General features: G+C 43.1%; 1 long non-coding RNA gene across 3 annotated transcripts in view; it reads left to right on the forward strand.

Moving 5' to 3' along the window:
* The first annotated feature begins 185 nt into the window (after window positions 1–185).
* Window positions 186–14,889, forward strand: part of LOC140198018 (uncharacterized) — a 34,199-nt gene continuing 19,495 nt past the window's right edge. For 2 of the 3 annotated variants that reach the window (XR_011886087.1, XR_011886085.1), the window contains exon 1: window positions 12,273–12,358. This is a non-coding gene — a long non-coding RNA (uncharacterized lncRNA). Of the gene's footprint in view, window positions 398–12,272; window positions 12,359–14,889 lie in introns of those variants that run through there. The other variant, XR_011886086.1, reaches the window with a different exon arrangement.

The following is a 14,889-nucleotide window of genomic DNA, read 5'->3' on the forward strand; positions in this document are numbered from 1 at the left end:
GACTTATCCAGGGTAATTAACCACTCAAGGAACTGCACCTATCCAAGAAAAACAAAAGCCCCAGAGGAGCATCTCTGAATGATGCTTGGTGATTTAATCAGAAATGTTTGGTTTTATTCTTCAGCGGAGAGATGACTTTCATGTGTGAATGTGCGTGTGTGTATGTACAGGTCAGAGTACAGAGTAGAGTTTTTGCAATCTGGCCTTGAGAAGCTAAAGTTAGGATTAGTATTTGGAACCGATTCAAGTTTTTGTTTCGTTAGCAATTGGATGTCACGCTCTGAGCATTTCCTTTCTACAAGTCATTTATCACAACAAACGAAGAACTTTAGCATCAATGTGGTTGCAAGAGTTTGAGAGAGGGAGCAGAGGTAGTCAACAGAGGAAGTGAGCAAAGGTGAGCAAACTTTTCCTTACGGGGAGTAGTGTTCTGGGACGCACCGTCTGAGAAAGTGCTGCAAGCAGATTTGATGGGGACTTTCTAAGGGGAATCGGAGAAAATCAGGAAGGGAAGACTTTACTGGGGGGCATGAGGAAGGAGCAGAGTGAGCGGAACTTTGTGGAGAACTTTAAACAGCTGTCATGGGGCAATGAGGTTAAGGCCTTGACATCCCCCCCTCCCCCTCCCACTTTCAAATCTCTTACTAGCTCTTCTTTCAGTTGGTCCTGGTGAAGGGTCTCGGCCCGAAACGTAGACTGTACCTCTTCTTAGAGATGCTGCCTGGCCTGCTGCGTTCACCTGCATTTTTTCTGTGTGTTGATTTTATTACCTCTGCGTTTTTATGCAAGTTCGTATCTTCTTCTGCTTCTGTTATCCTAGCCAATTATTTATTATTTGACACAACCAACAACCTGCTGCAGAAACTCAGCAGGTTGAGGAGCATCTGTGAGAGGAAAGGAATTGTTGACATTTCGGGTCAAAATCCTACATCAAGACTTTCGATTCTAGCATCTGCAGTCTCTTAAGTTTCTGTTTATTATATTACAATCATCGTACTACTTTCATTGAGCTAGTAGACCACCAAGGAGCTAAGAGTCATTGACTTTTCAGTGGGGAAACACAGACCTCTCCATAATTTGAACTCTCCATAATTCTCTCCAATTAAATTGTAAGATTATTAAATGGCCCCCCGTTAGGATGAGATGGACCCATGACCTTACCATCTACTTCATTATGACTCTGCCTGCACTGCACTTTCTCCATAACTGTAACACTTTATCCTGCACTCTGTTATTGCTTTTCCCATGTACTACCTCAAAGTGCTTATATTTTGAAATGTTCTCTATGGATGGCATGCAAAGCAAAGTTTTTCGCAGTGCCTTGATACCAATGTATCAATTTCCTATATGGCTACGCATTCCCCAGTGTTGAATGAAAGTCTTAAAATGCACATAGTTTTTGAAGGTGTCCATCCAAATGTAAGTCTTCTCATTTGCTGTTAATGAGTGTGGTAGCAACGAAAGGGTTAACTGTAATGCCTCCTAGTGTAACAATGCCCCGTCTGGAATATTCCACTCAGACTCTCCATTGACCTTAAGCAGCATTACAATGCAAGGAAATGACTCTCTACATCCCGTCCCTCTGAATGTTGTTTTGAATTAATGGTACAAAATTTCAAAATATCAATCTGAAGGCCCAAAGTCTTTCAAATCCACATTGGCTTCTGTTATCAACAGAAAATCTGCTTCCTGTTTTCCAAAAATCCTTGTTTGACAACAAGGGGTATTCCTAGATTCAGGAAGTTTTAATCTTTGAACTTCCAGAGGTCTTGCACAAGCACTTCTGCAGCAAGGTGTCTCAAGGTTGTGTTTTAACTCTTACTGGGCAGCATAAATGGAGACCTCCATCACTCAAGCTCAAAGCAGTCTCAGACCGTGGAGAGAAGCAGCTAATGAAACGCCTGAAATCTCCTTTATTGCAAGGATCTGAGTGGAAAAGTTGGGAAGCCCCAGGGTCTGAGCTCAGTAAACTAGCACATCACCAGACTAAAATGAGAATATTGCAGTCCACAAACTGGAAATACTAGAAGGGGGGACTGGAGCACCCAGAGGAACCCCACTGATCAGAGGGAAACTCCAGGTCAGGATGAAACCCAGCTCTCTGAAGGTTGACCCGAGGCGTAGCCAGGTCCATGGTTCACGTTGTGCGGATAGGATCAGTTGTACACACACAGTAAGTACATATGGGACTCTGACCGTGCAGCCAATCCACGTGTTCATCACTGCATTGTTTTAGTGAAATACTCTACGACAACACCTTTATGTGAGAAGATTATCTCAAAGTGTTTTGTAGGAGTAATAATAATCAATTGGAAGTGTACTCACCCGTGGATTATATGGAGAAAGTGAAGGAATCTTGCTAAAGGAGGTCGGGTTGAAGGTGGATCTTAGAGTTGGTGGTCCTGGCCCTACCACCTAGATTCTATGGCCAAGAAAGCACACCAATGCCTCTAGTTCCTCAAAGGACTAAAATTTGGCATGACCCCATCAATCTTTACCATTTTTTTGATGCATAATTCTAACTGCAGGAAATCGTGGAGACATCCGTGGACTCTGTCCACACCTCTCGCTGTCTCAGCAAAGCAGGCAGTGTTATCAAATACCCCAGCCACTCCAGACCTTCTTTCTCCACTCCTCCATAAGGCAGAAGGTAGAAAAGCCTGAAAGTGTGTACCACACGGTTCAAAGTTTGCTTCTGCCCCACTGTTATCAGATTCTTGAATGGGCTTCTTGTACAATAGATGGACTCTCGACCTTACAATCTGCCTTGTTTACCTGCACGGCACTTTCTCTGTAGCTGTCATACTTTTAATTCTGCATTGTTGTTGTTCTATCTCAATGCACATTCTAATGATTTGATCTGTGATAAGTACGCGCGATAAGTTTTTCACTATATCTCAGTACATGTGACAATAATATCCCAGTGCTAATAAAGGAGGAGAGAGAAGCAGAGGGACTTTAAGCAGGAATTCTGGAGTTTAAGTCCTGGCTGTTAAAAGTGCAGCTGCACATAGCAAGACTGAGGGAATCCAAAAATCTCCATGGGTCAGAGGGCTGAAGGAGACTACAGAGATAGGGTTACCCAGACCATGGAGGGAACTTCAGGGTAGAGGTCTTAAATGGGAGTATTACTGAACCGATGCCAGTGTACATCAATGCTGGGAACATAATGATGCAGAGAAGCAACATTTTAGAATCAGATGAAGATTTATTGTCACTGACGTATGGTGCGAAATTCGTTGTTTCATGGCAGCAGTGTAAAGACATAAACATCTATAAATTATGAAAGTAAACGTATAGTACAGGAGAAAGGGAATAATGAGGTAGTGTTCATGAGCTATTCAGGAATCTGATGGCGGGGGGAAGAGGCTGTTTTTGAATCATTGAATGTGGGTCCTCATGCTCCTGGATGGCAGGAATGAGAAGAGGGCATGTCCCAGATGGTGTGGTTCCTTAGTGACGGATGACACCTCCTTGATGGTGGGAAGGGTAGTTCACTCCTGATCTATCTCATTCATTTCCTTCTGAGATTCTACCAATAATAGTGGTGTCATTGACAAATATATAGATTGGTATAATCACTGACTAGAGTGATAGGGAAGCCTCTTCCTGACCTGAAGTTGAACTGAAGGCCTTCTGAAATTTCTGATCTGAAGCTCACAGCACAGTGCACACAAAACACTAGGAGTTTGAGACTGTCTGTTTCCTGTCACAGGAATGGATGCTTTAGGAAGTGTAATTAAGGATGCACTCAGCTTGCAGTAAGGATTACAGAGTTTATGACAGGGAGGGGTGGAATTGATGTTTCAGGCTGAGTGATGAGAAGTTCATGCCATGTAAGATGGACCCCATGTACAACCAGAGAATGAACACCACAAAGGGAGGACCACGGTGCATTAAAAGTTATCAATACCGAAGATAATCAGGGGCAACTTTGAAATCAGATTTTAAACACAGGCAGGAGGTACAGGTGCTTGATGCTCCAGACAGCTACTTCCCTTCAACCGTTCAGTTCTTGAGCCAACTGGCAAAATCCTAACACTCTGATCACTATCCACTAAAGTTGTCTTTCTTAAAATTCTAATTTGATTTTTTTCTTGTAAAATGTGTGCTTAATTTATAGTTAGTTTGTTTTTCTTGTGAATGCTGTTTTAATGATCTTGGTAGCCTATGATTCTGCTGCAAGTAAGTTTTTCACTGCACCTGAGCATACATGTATTGTGCGAATGGCAATAAACTCAACTATGACTTTGGATCCCCAAGCACTGAAGAGTCTGCTGGAGGAATTCAGCAGGTCAGCCAGCTTCTTTGGGCGTGAAGGAAGGAGTTGTCAACATTTCAGATCGAAACTCTGTCAGGAACGATGCTCAGCCCATTGGATTTATTTGGCAGATTTTGTCTTGTTCCTGATTCCAGCACCTGCAATCATGCATTTCCGCTGGATCCCCTACAGCAGGAGAAAGTGAGATGGGGAGTAACACAAAGATCATAGACTTCAGGAGAGGGAAACCAAAGGTCCATGAGCCTGTCTTCATCAGAGGATCGGAGGTAGAGAGGGTCAGCAACTTTAAACCCCTGGGTGTTGCTATTTCTGAGGACCTACCCTGAACCCAGTGTGTAAGTGCAACTGCGAAGAAAGCACAGCAGTGCCTCTACTTCCTCAGGAGTCTGCAGACATTCGGCATGGCATCTAAAACTTTGACAAGCTTCTGTAGATGTATAGTGGAGAGTCTATTGTCTGGCCGCTTCACAACCTGCTGTGGAACCACCAATGCCTTTGAATAGAAAATCCTACAAAAGGTCATGGATAACATGGGTAAAACCCACCTGACCATTGAGCACATCCACATAGGCCGCTGCCATATGAAAGCAGCATCCATGGCCAGAGATCCCCACCACCTAGGTCATGCTCTCTCCTCACTGCTGCAATCAGGTAGAATGCCCTATAACTCTCACCACCAGGTTCAAGAACAGTTACTACCCCTCAACCATCAGGCTCTTGGAAAAAAAGGGGATAACTACACTCAACCTCACTTGCCCCGGCAATGAAATGTTCACACAACCAATAATCTCACTTTCAAGGACTCATTATCTCATGTTCTTATTAGAACATAGAACATAGAATATAGAATAGTACAGCACAGTACAGGCCCTTCAGCCCACAATGTTGTGCCGACCCTCAAACCCTGCCTCCCATATAAGCCCCCACCTTAGATTCCTCCATATACCTATCTAGTAGTCTCTTAAACTTCACTAGTGTATCTGCCTCCACCACTGACTCAGGCAGTGCATTCCACACACCAACCACTCTCTGAGTAAAAAACTTTCCTCTAATATCCCCCTTGAACTTCCCACCCCTTACCTTAAAGTCATGTCCTCTTGTATTGAGCAGTGGTGCCCTGGGGAAGAGGCGCTGGCTATCCACTCTATCTATTCCTCTTATTATCTTGTACACCTCTATCATGTCTCCTCTCATCCTCCTTCTCTCCAAAGAGTAAAGCCCTAGCTCCCTTAATCTCTGATCATAATGCATACTTTCTAAACCAGGCAGCATCCTGGTAAATCTCCTCTGTACCCTTTCCAAAGCTTCCACATCCTTCCTATAGTGAGGTGACCAGAACTGGACACAATATTCCAAGTGTGGCCTAACCAGAGTTTTATAGAGCTGCATCATTACATCGCGACTCTTAAACTCTATCCCTCGACTTATGAAAGCTAACACCCCATAAGCTTTCTTAACTACCCTATCCACCTGTGAGGCAACTTTCAGGGATCTGTGGACATGAACCCCGAGATCCCTCTGCTCCTCCACACTACCAAGTATCCTGCCATTTACTTTGTACTCTGCCTTGGAGTTTGTCCTTCCAAAGTGTACCACCTCACACTTCTCCAGGTTGAACTCCATCTGCCACTTCTCAGCCCACTTCTGCATCCTGTCAATGTCTCTCTGCAATCTTTGACAATCCTCTACACTATCTACAACACCACCAACCTTTGTGTCATCTGCAAACTTGCCAACCCACCCTTCTACCCCCACATCCAGGTCGTTAATAAAAATCACGAAAAGTAGAGGTCCCAGAACAGATCCTTGTGGGACACCACTAGTCACAATCCTCCAATCTGAATGTACTCCCTCCACCACCACCCTCTGCCTTCTGCAGGCAAGCCAATTCTGAATCCACCTGGCCAAACTTCCCTGGATTCCATGCCTTCTAACTTTCTGAATAAGCCTACCGTGTGGAACCTTGTCAAATGCCTTACTAAAATCCATATAGATCACATCCACTGCACTACCCTCATCTATATGCCTAGTCACCTCCTCAAAGAACTCTATCAGGCTTGTTAGACACGATCTGCCCTTCACAAAGCCATGCTGACTGTCCCTGATCAGACCATGATTCTCTAAATGCCTATAGATCCTATCTCTAAGAATCTTTTCCAACAGCTTTCCCACCACAGACGTAAGGCTTACTGGTCTATAATTACCCGGACTATCCCTACTACCTTTTTTGAACAAGGTAACAACATTCGCCTCCCTCCAATCCTCCGGTACCATTCCCGTGGACAACGAGGACATAAAGATCCTAGCCAGAGGCTCAGCAATCTCTTCTCTCGCCTCGTGGAGCAGCCGGGGGAATATTCCGTCAGGCCCCGGGGACTTATCTGTCCTAATGTATTTTAACAACTCCAACACCTCCTCTCCCTTAATATCAGCATGGTCCAGAACATCAACCTCACTCATATTGTCCACACCATCATCAAGTTCCCTCTCATTGGTGAATACCGAAGAGAAGTATTCATTGAGGACCTCATTCACTTCCACAGCCTGCAGGCACATCTTCCCACCTTTATCTCTAATCAGTCCTACCTTCACTCCTGTCATCCTTTTTATCTTCACATAATTGAAGAATGCCTTGGGGTTTTCCTTTACCCTACTCGCTAAGGCCTTCTCATGCCCCCTTGTTGCTCTTCTCAGCCCCTTCTTAAGCTCCTTTCTTGCTTCCCTATATTCCTCAATAGACCCATCTGATCCTTGCTTCCTAAACCTCATGTATGCTGCCTTCTTCCTCCTGACTAGATTTTCCACCTCGCTTGTCACCCATGGTTCCTTCACCCTACCATTCTTTATCTTCCTCACCGGGACAAATTTATCCCCAACATCCTGCAAGAGATCTCTAAACATCGACCACATGTCCATACTACATTTCCCTGCAAAAACATCATCCCACTTCACACCCGCAAGTTCTAGCCTTATAGCCTCATAATTTGCCTTTCCCCAATTAAAAATTTTCCTGTCCTCTTTGATTCTACCCTTTTCCATGATAATTATAAAGGCCAGGGAGCGGTGGTCACTGTCCCCCAGATGCTCACCCACTGAGAGATCTGTGACCTGACCCGGTTCATTACCTAGTACTAGATCTAGTGTGGCATTCCCCCTGATCGGCCTGTCCACATACTGTGACAGGAATCCATCCTGGACACACTTAACAAATTCTGCCCCATCTAAACCCTTGGAACTAATCAGGTGCCAATCAATATTAGGGAAGTTAAAGTCACCCATGATAACAACACTGTTATTTTTGCACCTTTCCAAAATCTGCCTCCCAATCTGCTCCTCTGTATCTCTGCTGCTACCAGGGGGCCTATAGAATACCCCCAGTAGAGTAACTGCTCCCTTCCTGTTCCTGACTTCCACCCATATTGACTCAAAAGAGGATCCTGCTACATTACCCACCCTTTCTGTAGCTGTAATAGTATCCCTGACCAGTAATGCCACCCCTCGTCCCCTTTTTCCTCCCTCTCTATCCCTTTTAAAGCACTGAAATCCAGGAATATTGAGAATCCATTCCTGTCCTGGTGCCAGCCAAGTCTCTGTAATGGCCACTACATCATAATTCCATGTATGTATCCAAGCTCTCAGTTCATCACCTTTGTTCCTGATGTTTCTTACATTGAGGTACACACATTTCAGCCCTTCTACCTTACTGTCTTTACACTGTTTATTCTGCTTCTCTTTCCTCAAAGCCTCTCTGTATGTTAAATCTGGCTTTACTCCATGCACTTCTTTCACTGCTCTATCGCTCTGGGTCCCATCCCCCTCGCAAATTAGTTTAAACCCTCCCGAACCATGCTAGCAAACCTACCTGCAAGGATATTGCTCCCCCTCGAGTTCAGGTGCAACCCATCCAATCTGTACAGGTCCCACCTTCCCCAGAAGAGATCCCAATGATCTAAAAATCTAAAACCCTGCTCCCTGCACCAACTCCTCAGCCACGCATTCAACTGCCATCTCCTCCAATTCTTACCATCTCTGTCTTATTGTTATTTGTTATTACTTATTGTTATTTATTTATATTTGCATTTGCAGTTTGTTGTCTTCTGCACTCTGATCTTTCATTGGTTCTGTTAAGTTACTATTCTATAGATTTACTGAACATGTCCACAAGTAAATCAATCTTATGGCTATATATGGTGACATATATGTATTTTGATAACAAAATTTACTTTAAACTTTGAACCACATCTATAGTCTTAAAGCAGCATATAAACAGCAGGAAGAACTCAGTACTTCAAATTAGAATTTTGTAGATAATTCCTTGAAGTTCAAGACTTGGGGAAAACAGATAATTTAGCTCCAAAGATTGGTAAGAGCATTTTATGCACATTGAATCCATTAAGAATGTCCAGTTCAGGTATTTGCAGGGGAATGACACTGTATCTAGGTACTGAACTTCCTGATTTATTTCCACCGCAGAAGAAAAGGGAAGTGTAGATTAATCAAAGATTGTTAACTCTGTGATATAGGTCATGAGTTATTTCCTCCTACTTTGGGGAGGCAGCACAAGGGTCTCAGGGAAGATACACCAATACAGAGAAACGTCAGGTGGGATATCTTTCTGCAGAGTTTAGTTAAACCAAGGGATTCTGTGTCAATGATACTTATTGAAGCAGAAATCTTTACATATGTCATGGAAGCAGAGGTTATAATTAGCTTATTGTTAGCTAGATACTATTCATAAATAGTGAGGTAGCGGAAAGGATCTTCAGTTTCAAGTTTTTAGGGATGAACATCACCAAGGAGCTCTCTGGGTCCGTCAACACAACCTCAAAAGTAGGGAAGGCACAACAGCCACTATACTACCTGAGGTGCTTAAGGAGAGCTATCCTGCCACAAAAATTACTAGCCAACTTTTATCAACCCAACAAAGCTTGCCAAATTCCTATTCACATGTTGTATTGAAATAACTATCAAGATCAGATTTGAAAGTCTCTAAGGTGACACTCTCAACTACACAACTAGGTAGTTTGTTCCATGCGTTCACAACTCGCTGTGTAAAGGAATGCTTCCTGATGTTAGTCTGAAATCTCCCTTTAACCAGCCTCCACCTATGTCCCCATGTCCTCTTTGATGGATTAATTTTGAAGTAGCAGCTGGCATCCACTTTACTTATACCCTTAAGGATTTTGAACACTTCTATTATGTCTTCTCTCATTCTACATCTACGTAGGCTGAAAAGATTTAATTCTTTCAAAATTTCTTCATAGCTCATACCCTGTAGACCTGGAATGAATCGAATTGCCCTTCTCTGAACTCTCTCCAGTACCTTTACATCCTTCACAAACTATAGAGACCAAAAGTGTACATAGTACTCAAGGTGTGGCCTCAAGTGCATTATACAGCTTAAGGGGACGGTCTCTAGACTTGAACTCCACTGAGCGCATTATATAGCCCAACTTTCTACTAGTCTTCCTCATCACTTCTGTGCATTGTCTGGATGTTGATAGTGATGAGTCTACCAGGATGCCCAAATCTTTCTCACACAGTCCACTTTCTAACTCAAGACCCACCCCCACCCATTGTATATTTATATCTAGTATTTCTACTTCCTATATGTAAGACTTTACACTTACTTACATTAAACTTCATCTGCCATTTACCTGCCCACATCTGGATTTTGTTTAGATCTAACTGTATGGATTCTGCTGCCTGAATGTTATCAGCCCGTCCCCCTAATTTTATGTCACTGGCAAACTTTACTAGTTTATTCATTATGTGCTTATCCAAATCATTAGTGTAAATTAAAGACAGCAGTGGCCCCCAAAACCGATCCCTGTGGAACCAGACCTTTAACATCTTCTAGGTGTGAAAATGATCCTTTCGCCATAACTTGTTTTCTGCTTTTGAGACAATTCTACATTCGCACCCTGAATTCCTACCTCTTGTAATTTGATTATTAACCTCTCATGGGGTACCTTGTCCAAAGCCTTCAGAAAGTCCAAGTAAATTATATCAACCACTCTATTGTTATCATAAATTTAGTTGCCTCTTCATGGAACTCCAGCATATCAGTAAGACATGATTTCCCCTTTCTGAACCCATGTTGGCTTTCTGCTAACAAGCCTGTTTTTATTAGCTGCTTTTCCATCTTATTCTTTATTATTGTTTCCATTATCGTGCCTGCGATACACGTTGAGCTTACTGGGCTATAGCTATCAGGGTCAGTGCAGTCACCCTTCTTGCATACTGGGAGAACATTAGCCCATCTCCAGCCCTTGGGGATTTCACCAGTCTTCAGTGACTTCAATGAGTGTGATAGGATACACTTGACTTCATCCAGACAGAGATCTCAATCCTGATGATGGATCTTGACCTGAAAGATCGACTGTCCAGTTCACTCTGCAGATGCCCCCCTGACAGTTTGTTTTCCGGAGTCCATTGTGCTTCCACTTGCCTGGGTGAGTGCAGCTCCAACAATGTAACATCACCCAGGACAAACCAGAAAATTTAGCTTCAATTGATTCATTAACTTAAGCATTTTGCTTCTTGCACCAGATGTAGCATGTGCCAACTAAAATATACGGTATTGTCATCATCATTGGGTTTACTTCCTGGAACTCCTTGCCAATGCATTCAGAGAATATTTTATTTAGAATAGCTGTGAAACTTCGAAAAGGTGATTCACCACTGTCTTCTCAGCGGCACTGAAGATGAGAACAAAATTTGTCCTTGCACCTCACACCCTACATAGGATATTAAAATAAACTGCAGTGGTTCCAGTCCTCATTTCTTTCCCCTTTCCATGTATATTTCCTTCCTGAAGGCTAATCAGGGCAGACCAATCCACCTCAGTTGCCTTTTCAATCACCTTTTAGTTACAGATTCTGGGTTTATGTTTAACCTAAGCCTGTTCCTGCACTTGGTCTAACCGTTTCCTGAAATGAGCTGTGTTTTGCATTTTTTCTGCTGCATGATCACACCTCCACTCATATCCCCCAATTCCTGCTTTTGTTAAAGTAAAGGATATGGGTGTAAGAAAAAATAACCTTTCTTCCAGGTAACTCATTTATTTTCTGTTTCTCTTTGCAGTCTGTAATTTTCCAGTCCATCTGTCTGGGCCTTCTGGAATCTGCCAAGTTTTCTATTTTTATTTCAGGTTTCCAGCACGTGCAATGTTAGGCTTTTGTATCTTCCAGTCCCTTTGGAATTGGGGTGAAAATGGGCGTGTTTCCTGTTCCATTTCTACTGCTTATGTTCTCATTCTTGCAGAAAAGTAAACATTTGGAGAGATTTTTAGGAGTTCCGGCATGGTGACAGGCTAAGGAGGGAAATGTTTTTTCTCTATTTGTGACAAAGTTTTATTCAAAAATCTGTATGAATGAACTTCTCATTTTTGTTATCATTGGGTAAAACTCACGTGTCGCCTAAGATCAAGATAAATATTGCTGAATAGGTTTCTTTGAGCTGTCAGCACTTATCATCTCAAAGTTTTTCAATCAATTCACAGTCATTCCAGGGTAATGGGCCCATACCATTAGTGGTGAAGCCACGCTGAGTGTCAATCATTCTTTAGAACACACAACATAGTATAGCTCAGGAATGCGTCTTCAGTCCATGATGTTGTACTGAACTAATTAAAGTAATTTCTGCCTGTAATTTCAAGTCCATATCGCTCCATCACTGCATATTCATGTAAGAACCTCTTAAATACCTCAATTATATTTGTCTTCGCCACCACACCCAGCAACACCTTCCAGGCACCCACCACTGTCTGTGCTTTTTTTTAAACATCTCCTTTGTGCTTTTCCCTCTTGCCTTAAAAGCATACCCTCTGGTGTTAAAGACATTTTGACAGTAGGGGAAAAAGACACTGGCTGTCTATCTGTGTCTTTCATAATCTTATACAGTTCGTCCAACTTCTCCTTACAGCACATAGCCTGCAGTCCAGATAAACCACTTCAGCACCCTACGTCCTTCCTATAATGGGGCAACCAGAATGTGTGATGGAAAACTCTTGCAACCCACCTTCTAAGAAGCTACACATCAATCGGTGTGCGGTGTATGTAAAAATCCAACCAGGTAACACCACGCTCCTCAAACTATCCAAATTCAGGTAAAGTAGCCGTGACAAATCAGCAAGCATCAGCGACGTTAAACCTGATTCTGATTCGGAATAATTACTTGAGATTATTTTATCCCAGCTGGATGGCTTGTTTAATGATGGATTGGATCGTTTTCTATGATCCTTTTGCATCTGTGGAGAGTGAAACGAAGTTAATATTTTAACCCCAGTGGTAGTTGGAGTGTGGTTACTGGTTCTTGTGCCTTGGGCGAGGGTGGTAAGGAAGGCAATGCCTTTACTTTTTCCTGAGTGTGAGCTCCTGCTGGACGAGTGCTGTGAGAACCCTATGAGTGGAAACCATTGAGACTGGCCACAGTCTTCATGTGTGTGCTGTCGTGTGGGAGGGTAGAGGATTGAACTGACCGCACAGTGGCTAGCTAAATGCTTTATAGTGTCAGCGAATGGGGTTCTATTCCTACCACTGTCGATAGGGAGATTGTACGTTCTCCCTATGTCCATGTAGGTCTCCTTCAGGTGCTCCAGTTTCCAAAGACCCACAGGTTAGAGTTAGTAAATTGCAGACATGTTATATTAGCACTGGTAACATGGCACCACGTGTGGGCTGTCACCAACACATCCTCAAACTGTGTTGGTCGTTAACGCAAATGGCGCATTTCACTGTATGTTTTGATGTACATGTGACAAATAAAGCTCATCTTTAAATCTTTAACAATTTGCATTACATCCCTGTTTCAGAATAGTTACAGGATGATGTAGTGGCACAACTCCAGTGACCCAGACTCAATCCTAACCTTGGGAGCTACCCTTCCAGTTTCTCCCACATCCCAATAACTTGCAGACTGGTAAGTTAACTGGCTGCTATGAATTGTCCCTAGTGTGTAAGTGAAGTAGAATTGATGGACATGTGAGAAGATTAGGTGAAATTAGTAGGTTATGGGTTGCTCTGTGAGCTGGCACAGACTTGAGAGGCTGAATGGCCGCCTCCTTAGACATGTGGAAATACAAGTTAGAGCTGTGTCTTGTCATCCAGTGAGGCTGTCACTGGCTTATTGTGAAATTTTATCCATGCACCTTGCATACGTGATACTCAATACTGTTGCCTGATAAAAATCTGTCAGAGTCAGTTTGTCATTTCTATTTGATCTCGACTGCATCTTTCTGGAGTGCGCCCCAGGCTCTGCATGAAGATGGGCCTCCTGTCATCAGTACCAAGCTGCTTGGCCCCTTGTTCACCCCTTCACCAAGGGAGTCTCTCCTCTCCCCCCCTTCACCTGGGGAAGAAATCACTCTCTCTGTGTTGCCCTCCCTCTCCCCCCCCCCTTCACAATTCTTTAATCTAGAAACACCTAACTGCCGCATCCATTAGTTTTCTCTATTCTGGTCATTGACACTAGAACAAGTTAAGGACATTTCCCCGTTCTTTCTGACCCGTCACTTGTTTCTGCCATTAAGCTCAAATGTATCTTTATGATTTTCGGAAGATTACAATTACTGGTGGCAATAATTGCAGAGAAGCAGTCATGTGAAACTAAAAGCTGCTTAAATAGTTCTTCAAAGGCTCAAGGTCAAAGGTTGCTAATTAAGTTAATCTTTGGAGATCAATAGTTTGCAAGGCGAGTGCATTGTTTAGCTACATGAAGATCGGTCCCTACATCAGCTTAAACTGGCCCACACACAATCTATGCTTGCATTGATTCCAACAGCCCAGGGTCTATCATAGACTGCAGTTCATCTGCTCCCTTATTCATTCCTGTAATCGCTGATGTCAGAGTGCATGAAAGTCATTTACTATTCATATTGACACATTGGAGCCCTTTAGGGGTAGTTGTCAAACTCCTCAGCTGGTGTGACGAAGATATATTGTTTCCCATTCTGCCACACCACTAATAATACAGCTGCCAATTCCAGTGCCAAGTGCGCCCCCAGGAGGACCGGAGCCATAATGCAAGCAGCTTTTGACCTGACGGCCATCTCAGTGTGGAGTATCCGAATCAGAATCAAGTTTAGTATCACGTCTTACATGGTGTGACATTCGTTGTTTTCTGGCAGCAGTACAGTGCAAGACATAAAAAAGTTACTATAAATTACAAAATTGAGGATTGCTGTCTAGTTTAGCTGTATCTATGTATGGCTCGAATGATAATTAAACTTGATTTGATTTTGATTTGAAAATTAAAAAATTATGCCAAAAAAAGTAATAATGAGGTAGAGTTCATGGACCATTCAGAAATCTGATGGTAGAAGCTCTTCCTAAATCTTTGAGTGTCTGCACCTCTTCCCCAATGGTAGTAACATGAAGAGGGCATGTCCTGTATGGTGAGGGATGTCACCTTTCTGAGGTACTGCTTCTTGAAGGTGTCCTCGATGGTGGGGAAGGTTATGCCTGTGATGGAGCTCGCTGAGTCTACAACCCCTCTCCAGCTTCGGACGATCCTGTGCATTTGACCCTCCATAGCAACTGAGATACAACCAGTCAAAATGCTCTCCTCTGTATAGCTGTGGAAATCTATAAAAATGTTTAGTGACA

Source organism: Mobula birostris, chromosome 5, assembly GCF_030028105.1.
Source record: "Mobula birostris isolate sMobBir1 chromosome 5, sMobBir1.hap1, whole genome shotgun sequence".
In the NCBI taxonomy this organism is placed as follows: domain Eukaryota; kingdom Metazoa; phylum Chordata; class Chondrichthyes; order Myliobatiformes; family Myliobatidae; genus Mobula; species Mobula birostris.